The following is a 13,975-nucleotide window of genomic DNA, read 5'->3' as shown; positions in this document are numbered from 1 at the left end:
AACTGCCCCTGGGGCTTTTTCTTATCATAGCCCCTGCTCAGAGAGGCTGAAGTGGGGAAGCAGAGAGACCGCCAGGTTTGGGAGCACAGAGGACTGGGAGCAGGGGGCAAAGGGAGCAGTTTGTACCGTGGGGACGTGAGCAACACCCTGTTTCCTCCAAGGAGAATTGAAATCTTTGCAGATAAAATCAGGCAGAAGGGGGAAGGTCAGTATAAATTCAGCGACTCTTGAGTCACGTTACTGGTTAGCACTGGTGTCTGGGCCTGGACGCTGAGCCCAAGTGGGGTTAGGGCTCTGTCCAGGGTCATGCTGTGGGGTAGGGACATGGCCTGAGCAGAATCCGGGGAACTTAATTAGTCCTGCGTGCTGCCTCTGGTTCTCTGTTGCCTTCCATCTGGGATGAAAGATGCTAAGAATGTAAAATTGCAGTGATTGCATCCAGATGTGCTGGCCCGAGACCCCTTTAAAACTAACATTGCAAGGTTTTTTTTTTTTTTAAATGAAATAGAATATTTTAATCTGGTTTTATTTCCTAGTCTACCTTATGGGTACAAGGGATAAAGATCAGGAAAGAAAAAAACCCCAACCCAGTAACTGTCTCCATTGTTGGGGATGCTACAGCAGATTATTTCTCTTGGCTTCAGGCCCCAGCCTGAGTGACTTGGGGGACCCAGGGCAGGGGAAACCTCTGCCCTGGAAGTGGCAGATGTTTGTGTTCAGAGCTGGGGAAGGATTTGCATTCTATTGCCAAGGTCCACAGGGACAGGTGTGTATTAAGTTTTCAAAATTAAAATGTAGCAGGGCTGATATCTTGCAGTGATTCTCTTAGCTTGGGTAAGGCATCTGAAACGACTATGATGTGGAGATGATGAAATGCCACATTGCTCGAGCTGAAAAAATCCTAAACCTGTATGTTTGGGCAGCACAGTTTAGCAGTCCATGGCACATGGTCTTGGTTTAAAAGTGGCTTAGTGCGTATGCTCATTTTGTTTTGTTTCCTAGCTTGAGTTTTGAGGGCAGGAGCCCAAGCCTTCATTTCTTTGGTGGTCCAAGGGCCTGTTAAATGATGAGAGAGGCCCTCTGCAGAGGTCAGGGCAGGCTGCAAGTTGGACTTGCGGTGAAGGCAGGGTACAGTGAGTTTTGGTGTTCTTTCGTGCGGGGTCGGCTGTGTTCGCCGGGCCATTACAACTTCGTCCCCGTCATGCGCCATACTGGCTGAACTCAGTGAAGTATTTATAATATTTGTTGAGAAATTAAATCTTTTCAGTCAGTTGTCTGCATCTGAGGTTTCTGTATCCTTGGATTCAACCAATCACATTGAGACCATCTGAAAAAAAAATTGCATTTATGTCACACATGTACTGGCTTTTCTTGCCCTTATTTCCTAGACAATAGAGTGTAATAACAATTTACATAACATTACCTTGTATTAGATAGCAGGAGCATCTGTTGTTTTTGCTATCTGCTGGGGTCTTAGAACCCAAACCCTTCAAATGCTGAGGGACAGCTCTATCGACAAGCAAGTGGTCAGTGTTGCCAGAGGTTTCATTGATTTGAAAATGGTTTGTGCGTGCACCCATTTGTAGTTTGTGTGTGTGTGTGTGTGTGTGTGTGTGTGTGTGGACACGTGCGCGCGCATGTGCCATGCTTTGTCTCAGTGGTGGAACACAGTGTTCCGGGGGAAATGGGTTTGGGAACCAGTGGATCTGCCCTCCCTCATGCCAGTAAGAAGCCAGCTTCGGCTTCTGTGTGTTCAGCAGGCTCCTTCTGCAGCAGCACCACTTGGGACCTGAGTGGAGACAGATTCTGCAGCACCCGCCGCAAACTGTAGAACCATCCATCCCAAGTGCGCCACAGAAGCTGTGTGTCAGAAGGTCCTGCTGTGTTCCAGCGCACAGTGGGGCTAGAGAACCCCTGCTACAGGGTGCTCAGCAACAGCAGCTGTTTGCACCGGAGGCTTTTCTCCACGTGGTTCGTGTCAGACTGGTTTCTTGTTCTGGTACCTCGCGCTGAGAGGATGGAGTAAGTAAAGTTCGATTCGTGTTAGTGCTCAGTAATAATTAACGATAGCCCAAGTTCTGGGTGGATAGGACCCCCCAGCCTGCTTCGGATTTGGCTCTGCTAAGAGCAGAGCAGTTAGGAGCGGAGGAATACGTTTAAGAGTATTTCCTCTCCAGGATGCCCCTGAGAGGAATAGACAGAGGGACAGATCTCAGGGAGGGAGGGAGCGGTACCCAGACTGTCTGTGGGCCAAGCAGGGGAGGAGGAGTTTCCCACTGAGGACTGCCCTAACAAGCAGAAGGTATGGCCCTGTGATTGCAAAGCTGTCTGATGAACACTCTCCTGAAAGGGCTTTTTCAGTGCAACAGCTGAAACTGAGCTCTCTGAGCAACTTTTCCTGGTGCAACAAACATTTCCAACTGAAACAAAGTGAATGTTGAGATAGGATTTACTTTGACTTTGAGTGAAAAGAAGACAGTTAAAGAGTAGCCTTTCATTCAGCTCCAGCTCAACAGGGGAGCAGAGAAGGGCAGGACTCTTGCCAGGACAGGGGTTACCCACAGGCAGTGCTGGCGCAGAAAACAATAACCATGAAAGGTCTGACCAGCCAGCTCAGGGACTCCGTGACCTGCAGTTCCCCCAGACTGGAATTTGTGTCCTTTGCAATGTGCAAGGTTAGGAGACTGCGCCTGGATCCATATCCTGGTATGTTTGGAGATCCGGGTTCCTCCTTTTTCTCTGGATCTCTGTTTAAATTGCGGGGTGCCCCTCCGTGTCCATAGGATAAATCAAATCCTTAAAATCTAAAAGTACTGCATTTTAGTTGAAGTTCTAGTTGCCTAAAAAATAACCTCAGAGCGGTCAAGGCTGGGTAGAGGTGATTCTTTGAGGACTGTGCGAAATCACAACAAACTGTCCTCTCCGTCCAGGAAACCTCTCCACAAAAGTAAGAGAGGACAGGATTTTATTATCAACTAAGCATTGAGCCAATTATAATGTGCAGCGCAGGCAAATAACTGCAGTTGTTGCAAAGAGGGAAAGAAATCTTACTTTCTTACATGGCTAAGTGGATATAACCCATTATGTTCATGTTTTCAAGACCGAATTGCTAAATTTTTCATGTGTTTAGCACTAGAAGTTGGATTTGCAGTTTGGAGTCAGGTCAGAGCTAAATTTAGGGCGTCTCCCTGGAAAGAGGGAGACGGAGCATCACAGTTCCTGGTGCTCCACGTCAAAGAATGGTTCTTGGCTGATTAAAACCCCTGTGGAAACCTGAAAGCTGGCGGAGCCTGGACTCATCTCCTGGACACACTGATCTCAGGGTCTGGAGCCAGGCCCTCAGGCAGGCCACAGACAGCCGCCTGGGAGGCTCCCAGGAGTCTGCGTACTGCAGGGCAGAGGGGCTGACTTCTCCCTGGAGGAGAGGAGGCAGCCCAGGATCGCAGGAAGCCTTCTAAGAAGCACTGAGAGGATCCGACCTGCATCTCTGCAGTCCTGTATCTGAACCGTGATGGGTGCCCTGCAAATGTGAGAATGAGTGGACAGTTACTTGAAGCCCCAGGTCTTTTCACAGGAGCTGTTAGAGAAAGCCAGGTTTCCGGCTTTAAACTCACGTCCTGCTTGTTAGTGCGGTTCCTGTTTGTCCGTAGTGTTTACCCTGGGCTAACTCGTGGGTTACAGTGCTAAGCTTTCTCCCAGGTTTGCCAGGAACTATCTCAGTTTTATTATCATTTTCACATCACTCTAGTACACTTATAGCCTTTGGAAACAAGAGGCATCATTATATTTTTAGTATTCTGTTTTTGGCAGTGGTGTTTCCATTTACAAAATATGGTAATTGTTGATTGCTGAAAATTAAACCAGCGCTGGCAGCCAGCTGCCTTTTTTTTTTTTCTCCTAGATGGGAAGTGGGTTTCAAGTCATCACAGTTAGGGCCTTAATTGACTCTGTTTTGTTCTTTGCTTGCTGTGTTTCTCTGTGAAGGCTGACCTTGACGTCAGGTGTCACTAGGTGCCCTCTGAGTCGTGGCATGGTTAGAAGCACAGAACGAGAGCTCCAGCAGCTGGATTTGCATCCTGGTTTTGACATAGACTTGCTGAGATGCTGGACAGATTCTTACCTGTCTCCTCATCCTGAAGATGGGGATCATGCCAGTAACCACGCTGGGGGGTTGTGATGGGATTGAGTGGGGTGATGCTTGCCGGGCAGGTGGTACCGGGTGTGGCAAGAGGCACGGCTCACTCTTTGCCTCTTGACTAAGGATGGTGGTGACTGGGGCCTGTCTTCCGCCGAGAGGTAGGAGGGGCCGCTTGTGCCAGGCACCCCCGCACCATGGGCTGCTTGAAGGCTCCGCACCGCGCCCCGTGACCTGCACCCCTTGCGTCCTCCGGGGTCTAGCCAGGGAGGGACACTGTGACTACTCATGAGGTTGCCTGGGCGCTTCAAACCCTGAGCCTCCAGCCCCTCCTGAGCCCAGTTTTATCTGACCCTCTGCACGGTGCACAGCCCAGGCGTCCCTGGTGTTCTGAGCGCTCCCAGGTGGTTCTAACCAGGTAGCCGGGGCCGAGGACCTGGGGCTGAGGACTGCCGTGGCGGGCACCTGTGGTAAGCCGCCCACGGCCTCTGAGCTGCTGGTCCTGTGCTTCCTTCCGTCAGGCAGTGTGTCCCTGCCCCCGCACCTCTGACCTCACCGAGCAGTCCTAGGGAGTGGTGCTCGCCTCGGTGGGGTCCAGGCACAGCACACGGCCTCCTCAGCCTTACAGAGGCTGCGGAGAGTTTTATAGGACAGAATCACGCCTCACCGGAGGGGCAGAGTAGTGAACACGCCCAACCCATTTTCTGGTGAAAACCCACGTCTGCTCCACACAGCGTCAAGGGGGCCACCTCTGGTTTCTGGAGAGATGCGTCAGCTGGGGTCCTCGGTGTTAGGGCAGGCTCCATCTGCCCCAGTGTCCACACAGGTGAGGCTGCAGGTGCCTTCGCTGCCTGTGCTGAGGTAAAGGCCCGGCTTCCTGCAGCCCTCGTGTAGCAAGCCCGTTCCTCCTCCTTGTCCACTTCCGACCTGGTTTCTCTTAAACGCAGCCAGATCACAAGTGTCCCCGAGGCCTTCTTGGCCTTCCTCAGCAGAAACCTGGCCTCAGGTCCCGGGACCCTGCCCCCACCTCCTCCCCACTCTGCACCCCAGGCTGTCCTCGGAGGAGTCTGTCCAGCCAGCACTTCCAGGACCCCCGTTGCTGCCCTCCTTTGCTTCCGGTCAGTGCTCTGCCCCATCGACCTCCTGGCTGAGTATCTGGCTGCACGGTCCTGGTGGCTGACTAGAGAGCTTGGCTTTGGGCCCCTTTCAGGAGAGACCCTGACGCTGTATTCCAGTAATGGCAAACCTTTTGGAGGTTTCGATGGTAACAAGCAGCCAGCTGTGGCATTTGTGCCGTAGGTTCGCCACCACTACCTTATTCAGTGGGTCACCCTTGTGCTGCCCTTCAAACACTGGAGTACAGGTTGGGGATCTTTTTTGTGGGGGGTACCAGGAATCGAACTCAGCACCTCAGGCTTGCCAGGCAGGCCCGGGTTATGTATCCTTAATCCAGACGTAAAATTCAAAACTTTCTGAAATCTGACTTGAGGCACCAGTGGAAAATTCCACCCCTGACCTCACACAGTCAAAACACAGGTGCGTCACAAATATTGTATAAATTGACTTTCAGGTGATGTGGATACCATCCCTGATACATGAGTAGTGTTTAGACTTGGACCCTATCCCCAAGATACATCGTTATGGACATGTAAATACAGTTCCGAAATCCGAAAGTCCCAAACACTCCTGGTCCTAAGCATTTTGCGTAAGTGATACACGGCCTGTGATGGGCTGGCTTCCTGCCTAGGAGCTCTCCGAGGGTTGTTGCCAGAGTCAGACAGTGCCAGATCCGCGGCAGCCATCAGCGAGCTGCTGAGCGACACACGTAGTTGTGTGACACCATCTCATTCCCTCCCTGCGCTGTGAGCTGGCTTCTTACAAGGTTGGGTCCAGAGGCTCGTAAGTGGGAAGGACCTTCAGCCCCTGGCCTTGGGCGTTTATCGCTTCCCCATCCGAGTACCCTTCTGATGGTCTCGAGGTCCCTCAGACTCATTTTCACAGTCTGTTCCTAAGAAAGCATGGAAGAATGCATTTATTTGTTCAAAGGCAAATTTTTTGTTTGTTTTGTTTTTTTGAGACAGGGTCTTGGTATGTAGTGCAGGCTGGCCTTAAACTCACCTATGTAGCCCAGACTGGCCCCCAGCTTGCTGTGAGCCTCCCGCCTCATTTTCCCAAGTGCTGTAACTACAGATCTAGTGCCATGCCCATGCCACCATGCTTGGCCCAAAAGACAAGTTTTTGTTTGTTTTTTGCCTTTTTGAGACAAGCTCTCCCTATGCAGTTCAGGCTGGCCTTGAGCTCACTTTGTAGCCCAGGCTGGTCTCGAACTCTCAAGGATCCTCCTACCTCAGCCTCCCGAGTGCTGGGATTACGGGTGTGTGTCACCGTGCCTGGCTCAAAAGACAGGTTTTAATAGCACATAAATGCACCTGTGCTGGGTAGTTCTGCATTTTCTACAGGGCATTTCAGAAATTAGGTGGCAGAACAATGTGGGAGGGGGCTGGAGGGAGGGCGCTGCATCTGGTCATGGTGGCTTTAACCCCAGGGAAACTACAGTTTGGAAGGGGGTTGACATAAGCAGGGAAGGTTTATAAGCAGGGCCTTCTTTGTGCGTTTGTCTTTGTGGATGCGTAGACGTTTCCTTTTGTACTTGTTCTGCTGTCTGTGTTTAGCATAGATGTATTGTTTGTGTCTCGAGATTTTATTTTAAGAACCACAGTAGGAGAGGATTGTAAACTTGGTTCGGGGAAGAAGCTTGTGAAGCCGACCTTCCTTGTCCCTCTGGTCATTTTCAGACCAATTTCACCCTTGCCTGGTGTTTCTGGAATAGGCTGGTTAGGTTTTGCTTCTACACTTACAGGTGAATCACTTGGATTTTTTTTTTGTTTGTTTTTCTTTGAGACAGAGTCTCACTGTTTAGTTTAGGATACTCTTGAACTCACTGTGTGTGTAGGCTGACCATGAACTTGCAGTGATCCTCCTGTCTCAGCTTCAGAGTTGAGATTACAAGGGTTACATGCTCTTGAGATTACATGCTCTGCCTAGCACATGACATTCTCGACCACAGATAGGTGTAGGAATTGCTTTTGAGAGGAAGGAAAGCTTTCTTTTTAAGAAGTTATTGGTCCTTTGGCGTGTGGGACCGGGCAGGTGCCTTGGGGAAAGATGGGTTGGTGAATGTGCCGGGTGCCACGTCGCATGTTAATGAGAAAGTGTGGGCGTACAGAGCTGCTCTTGTTTTCCGTGGGTAAGGTGAGAATGTGTCCCCTGAGTTATTAGTAGTCGGTATTAGTGCATTGATTCCGGAGCCAGGCTGATCTTATGGAATCCCCTGGGAGTGCTTTGAGAATGCACATTTCTGCGTCTTGGCCAGACACATGGAATCAGAGCCCCCGGGGGACGGGACCTGGGTCCTATATTTAGAAGCTTCCCAGGGGACATGGATCCAGCCAGCCTGACTGCCATCTGCATGCCAGCCCTGGAACAGCATGCCACTTTTGACAGGTCGCCGGCTACCTGCCCCTGTTGTGCTGTCCTGGTCAAGATGCACCCTGAGCCCTAAATCTGGGGGCACGGTGATCTTGTGATGGTGCAGTTTTAGGAAGAAGGTGGAGAAGATGCCTGGGTGAAGAGCAGGTGTGACGGCCCCTCCCAGCATCTCTGAGCTCCCTGTACTGGGAAGCCAGGAGGACGAGCTGACTGATCACCTTGTAAACTGTCTGATCACTCCTTCCTTTCTGTGGGTGCTTTGAAAATCTGGTCTTTAACTGTTCATGAGATGCACATGTGGTTAGCCCACTGTGTGATGCGGTTTTTGTCCAGTGTCCCCTGCCTCACACACACATAGGTGTCCTCTCTGTCTGGGCTTTATTCGTCTTCAAAGTTGCTGGCATGCCAGCTTGATAGTGTGGGCAGCCTTGCCCTGGTTAGTGACTTTCAGAGAAACTAGAGAAAGAAATTTGGAAGTTTTCTGAGACACAGCAGAAAGCTCTCTAGAAGCAAACCTAAAAGCAAATGCTGGAGAATGTGCACCCCTTCTCCTTTCCTCAGCAAGGATGGTTCAGGCTGTTAATCCTGGTATTTCCTGGGAAGTTTCGTGTCCCTTCAGCCTATGTGTGAGTGACCCACGATTGCTGACTAGGGTTACGCGTAAATAATACAAACAGAGAGGTCCGGGGAAATGACTCCAACTGGTAAGAAAAAAGGTTTTTGACTTCAGGGTAATTCTGACTTAGTGATATTGTAAAGAGCTGTTTTACCCTGGTTCTTGTTTGAGTGTTTTGGGATATGTACATAGAAGTGCAGAAGTTGAAAGAGGAGAGCTTAGATTTTTGTGGCCATGTTTACATATTCTGAACACTTTTATTGGACTTCTGTTGTAAGCTATGATTTATTGATGCTTCAAAGGGAGACAGTTGAATTACAGTTTAATTGACTTTGGGCATATACTATTGTTTGGGAAGTTAAACAGCAATTTTGTCTTTTAAGTGGAAAGCAAATATGTGTGAATTTGGAAGTGGTGTATTTGTTTTACTGGGTCATTCATGATTTAATTTACAGCACAAGAAAGAAGTCACTATCAAAAACAGTTTTGCAACTGCCACCTCCTGTCCAGCCTTTTCCTGCTGAGAAGAATGTAGCTCCAGTTAGAACTAGAGCTTTTATTTTCTTTCCTAGACATTTGCTCTAAATTTCACTTAATTTGGCTTCCTTGGGGGTAACGGTTTGTGTTAAGGGAAGGTAGACCTTGTTTGAGTTAATGATTGACAGCCACATTGTATGGGCTCTGTAGCTTCTCTTCTGCAGGATGTGTACTAGATATCTCTCCTGCTTGGGACTCAGTCTTATGCCCACTAAATTCTTAATGTGCATCTGCTGGTACCTTGCCTTGTACTGAAAGCTGGTGTAGATCATGCAAACTATAAAACATGGCCCTATCCAGCAGTGAGATCATTCGAGGGAACGATTTCAAGGTGATGTAGGAGCGTGAGTAATTCGGGGTAAATTGCTGGGGAAGGTTACTGAGTGATGCTTGGTTTAGCTGTTGGAGAGAGAGATCAGTTCGGTCTGGAGACCTGGAGGAAGTGGGAGAAGTTATCAAGTGGGAAAAACAAAGCAAAGAAAAATGCTCTGGATTCCTGCTCTAGATTCTCATTGAGAAATGAGTGTAGGCTGGCTTTCAGTGAGGCTGGAGGGAAACAGCTTTTGGCAAGCAGACAGCTCTTGCATCTCTGCTAAAAACTAGCCAGAAGACTGTGCTGTCAGGGCATCTCAGAGCTTGATCAGGTGGGAGTGTGTGGTGCTGCCACTCTTGGAGACGAGAAGTGCATTTCACTAGTGTGTACCTGCCTGTTCCCAGTCATGTATCCCTAAAGAACAGACATGCATCTTCAGATGATTTCATTGTGTGAAGTCATCGTCTACTTACATAAGTGAAGACGATGCTGTCATCACTAGGTGACATCCTACAGACCACCGTTGTGTATGTGGTCCTTTCTTAATCGCTGAAAGACCATTATGCACCTCAGGACCATTCCTTCAAATAAGCATTGGAAAATAGGTCTGCAGTCTGAGATCAGAAAAGCATAGCCCTAGGGATAAACACCTAATTAAGGCCCAGCACTGTCCTCTACATATTTGTGGATATAATTTGACTTGGACTGATGACATAATAAACATGAGACTAGATAATTACATAATTAGGCAACCACAACATGTGTCATAGCCCCAGGACACTAGGACAAGCCCTCCCAGGTTGGGAAACTGCAAACGTGAGTGCTGCTGTGCTGGCTCCTCTGGGTTTGTGCTGGAAGGACCACATGTGGTCTCAGACCCTGGAATTTTGAAACCAAACATTGACAAGTGGCTTGCTTGAGTTTGGTGGTTTAGGTTTGGATGCTGAAGGAATCTTTTAAGCTCAGCAAATACAGATATGTCCAGCTTTCTTTAGCTTGCCCCATTTGGAAAAAGTTTGAGGGAACAAAGGGAAAATATGCATCTATTCCCCCAAATAAATATGTCCAAATAAATGAAAATTATCCAAAAATGGAAGACCAGAAGTTTGTATAGATTTAGTTCTGCGCTCCCGCTCAACTTGGGTGTTCGTGGTTCCCGGATTTCGTCTGTCCTAAAGGAAATATCAGGGGCCAGAGTGCAGAGGGTCAACGCTCCAGGCCTGTCCCTTGTGCACCTGAGGCTTCTGAGTGCTCCTCAGGGAGGATACGGTGATCTTTAGCTCTGGAGTGAAGAGAGCAGCCTCACTCTTGCTTCACAATCCTAGCAGGCCGCTTCCTGGAGCCAGAGTGCCTGGGCTATGTTCCTTCAGGGTCTGTGTCTACCATTGTTTTTATTTATTTATTTTTGTCCTTGTAGATGTCTTTATTTGGTTCTTTCTCAGAAGACATCTCCGGTAGAGAATTACAATCAGTGCTAGAGGAAAGTAATCTAACATTTTAAGGGAAAATGAATTAGTCTGTTTTGTGCAGCTCTGACTGAATACTTGGATTCTTGGGTAATTTGTAAAGAATGGAAATTTATTCTCACTGTTCTGGGGTCTTGGAAGCCCAAGTCTGAGTTATGGCATTCAATTCAGAGCAGAACTGTCCCTTCCTGCAAGATCGTCTGGGCATTGGGGACGCTAATCCAGTCATGATGGTGGAACCCGCATGACCTAAGCACCTCCAGCATGTGCATTGGGGATTTGGTTCCCGACACCTGAATTTTGGGGGAACGTATTCAGAACATAGCAGTGACTCAGTGTGACATTGGAAAAAAACAAGTAACACTGGCTTAGAAGTTTCCAGGTGCTTCCAAAGTCATTTATGGAGCAGGGGAGGAAGGGGTGACCTCTGAATGCATTTTATACTGTGATGGACCATCCTGCGTAAAAATGAGGAAGAAGCCTTGCTCTTTACTTATTTGATATTCTTATTTGACATTTCTAGATGGTGATGAGCTCAGTCATGTGCCTGCTCGTTTGCCCACCATACGAGAGTAGCTTTGACCTGGGCCCCTTGTACAGCCAAGGCTGAGTTGGGCTGGAGGTGTCCACGGTGCCTCCATCCTGACATGGTATGGGGACAGGAGGGTGCTAGTGGTGTTAGGGACGATATAGGGGAAAGAAACTTCCAACCTGCTGGATGTCTGGTAGAGTTCGTGTACTCTAAAATCGAAGAATGAATTTTAGGAACAACGCAGGTTGAGAGCAGGATCTGTGTATTGGGGAAAGAAAGCTTCTATCTGAGAGAGAGACAGAAGGGGACCTGAGTGGGTTCCCAAGGATCCTGCCTTTCCTAGGGATTTTTATAGAGTAAAACTATGAAGTGAGGCGGATCCAAGGTGGGGAAAAATGGGAAATCACAAGGTGGGCATGCGGGGGGACAAAACTGGTCAACCAGTGAGATTACCAGCATAATTGCTTGGGTAATACTGCTTAAAGGGGGATCAAATGGACAAGCACGTCAGTTGGCAAGTGGGCCAGAAATAGAACAAGGAATTTTTCTGGAGTGGGTGGGTCAGTGGCTCTTCTTGGCTTTCCCAAGGTGATGGATATCTATTTAGAATATCAATCCTTGATGTTTATCCTTAGGGGAAGTATGTGGGTGCATTTGTTTCATCTTTTGTCTTGAGGACTGGCCCTCAGCGGAGGTACCTGTCTCCCCTACAGCTGCAATATGTCCCATCTTCTGCACTGGTTTCTTTGAGGGCCTAACCCTGCCTGACTGCATATAATATTTCTAGTGTAATAGGAGTTTTCACTTTTCAATGTTTTGAGGTCTGGGGCCTTAGAAACCAAGAAACGGCAGTAGATGTTGCGTCGAGCTTTTACTGTGTTCTTGGGATCATTTGGCCCGTTTGAATACTCGTGTTTACAGCTAGCACTCGGCTGTGAGTAATTTAAGGTCCTTGTGTCTAAGCCCTAGAATACACATCTGTAAGGTTTCTTGTTTCCCATCAAAGTTGCTGACTCTGGGAAATCCCTTGCCTAACTGGCACGGGGGAGGGAAGCTCTGTGCTGTTTCTGAGAGCCAGGGAGCTCCTGAGCAGATGTGCTTGACATAATTCCCGAGGCAGACCACAGCTGTGTCACTTGGCCTCTATTTTCAGATAGGTCCCAGATAGAGAGGTAGCGGGCAGTCGGGCACCCCCACCCAGCAGGGCAAGGTTGAATGCAAGCGTGAGTGGCCGGGTTTCTCTCTGCGTGGTTCCTTCAGAGATTGTCACTGTCGCTGGCTACAGGGACCTAGGAGGTGACCTGATGCAGGAGCCCGAGGCCTTTTCTTTCTGCCTTCTCATTGCACCATTTTTGTTAAATCTGCTCCAAGGCCCAGCAGCCCTCTGGACGGCTATGTCCTTGTGTCCTGAGCAGCAGTTCCTTAAGGCTTTAAAACTTGGGCGGTGCTTGCTGAGAACCAGAGGACTTCCCCGGCCAGGTGACCTTCACCAGTGTTAGCCTCTGGGGCATTGTTAGTTAGTCTCAGATATTTGCTTTGTTTAATCCTCTCGACCTCTTGTGTCACCTGCCTGCTTTCATTGTTCTCCCAGAGCCCGTGGTGTTTCCTGCTGTAGAGACAGCATTTCACCCAGTGTCTTTGCCTCTAAGTGGCCTTTGTACATCAGGCTGCAGGTCTGCTGTAAGGCATTTTTCTTACCGTCCCCGCCTCGGCTTGAGCCCTGGTTATTTGAAGCTTGAATGACTCAGGCCACTCGCTACATTGTCTTTCACTCCTCAGTAATTTAGGTTTGGTTTTGTTTTGTGTTTTTGAGACAGGGTCTCGCTCTGCAGTTCAGGCTGGCCTTGAGCTCACTGTGTAGCCCAGGCTGGTCTCGAACTCGTAATGGTCCTCCTGCTTCAGCCTCCTGAGTGCTGGGATTACAGGCGTGCGCCACCGTGCCTAGCTCCTCAGTAAGTTCGGTCTCTCTCTCTCTCACTCTCTCTCGGTAAATTTCACATGGGGCAAAAATTTCAAAGACTGGAAAGAGGTGTACGGTGAAAAGTCAGTCTCCTCTCTCCCCTGTCCTCTAGGACGAGAGTCTCTCAGAGTCTCTCCCTGGAGACGGCACTGCTGGTGCTGAGTTGTGTTAGTCTGGAAACGGTGTCTGTGTGCATAGGTACACTCAGCCTTGTTCATTTTTTCCCCTTTTCTTGGTACTGGAGATTGAACCTAAGGCCTTTGTATTGACTTCCACTCCCAGCCCTTTTTAAAATTTTGAGACAGGGTCTCGGTACGTTGCTAAATTGCCCAGGCTGGGGTTGAGCTTATGATCTTCCTACCCCCAGCTTCCCAGAGTCCTGGGGTTGAAAGGCGTCCAGATAAACCTCATTCATTGGGACAGCGGAATTCCTTCTGTTGTGTCTTTTAACTGGCAGGTAGGTCTTTCCTAGTGTTTTGCTGCTTCACGTGACGCTGTTGCTGAATGAGCCTGCTTGTGCTCTGATGTGTGTATGAGCACACGTATGGCATAAATCCCTAAAAGGCTTGAGTCAGAGACTGTGTTCATCTTTAATTTGATATTCTAAGTTGTCCTCAGAGGAGGTCTTACCGATTTAAATTATCTGATCAGCAGTGTGTCCATGTACCCATTTCCCCAAACCCTTGCTTGCAGTGTGGTGTTGCTTTTGACATTTACCAGTCCGCTTGGTGAAAATGGAATTTCATCTCCCTTAAGCGTGTGAGGTCCAAGTCCTTTGTCTTTCCTCTTCTGTCCACTCTTTGTGTCCTCTGCTTATTTTTCCATTGTGTTGCTGGGCCTTTCTCTTACTGATTTCTATTTTCTTTTTTGTACATTATGGAAAACCAGCCTTCTGTTCTGTGATCTAGTGCTTTCCTCGAGTTTGTC

Source organism: Chinchilla lanigera, unplaced genomic scaffold, assembly GCF_000276665.1.
Source record: "Chinchilla lanigera isolate Chin_1 unplaced genomic scaffold, ChiLan1.0 scaffold00049, whole genome shotgun sequence".
Classification (NCBI taxonomy): domain Eukaryota; kingdom Metazoa; phylum Chordata; class Mammalia; order Rodentia; family Chinchillidae; genus Chinchilla; species Chinchilla lanigera.
This window is presented reverse-complemented; position numbering follows the sequence as displayed.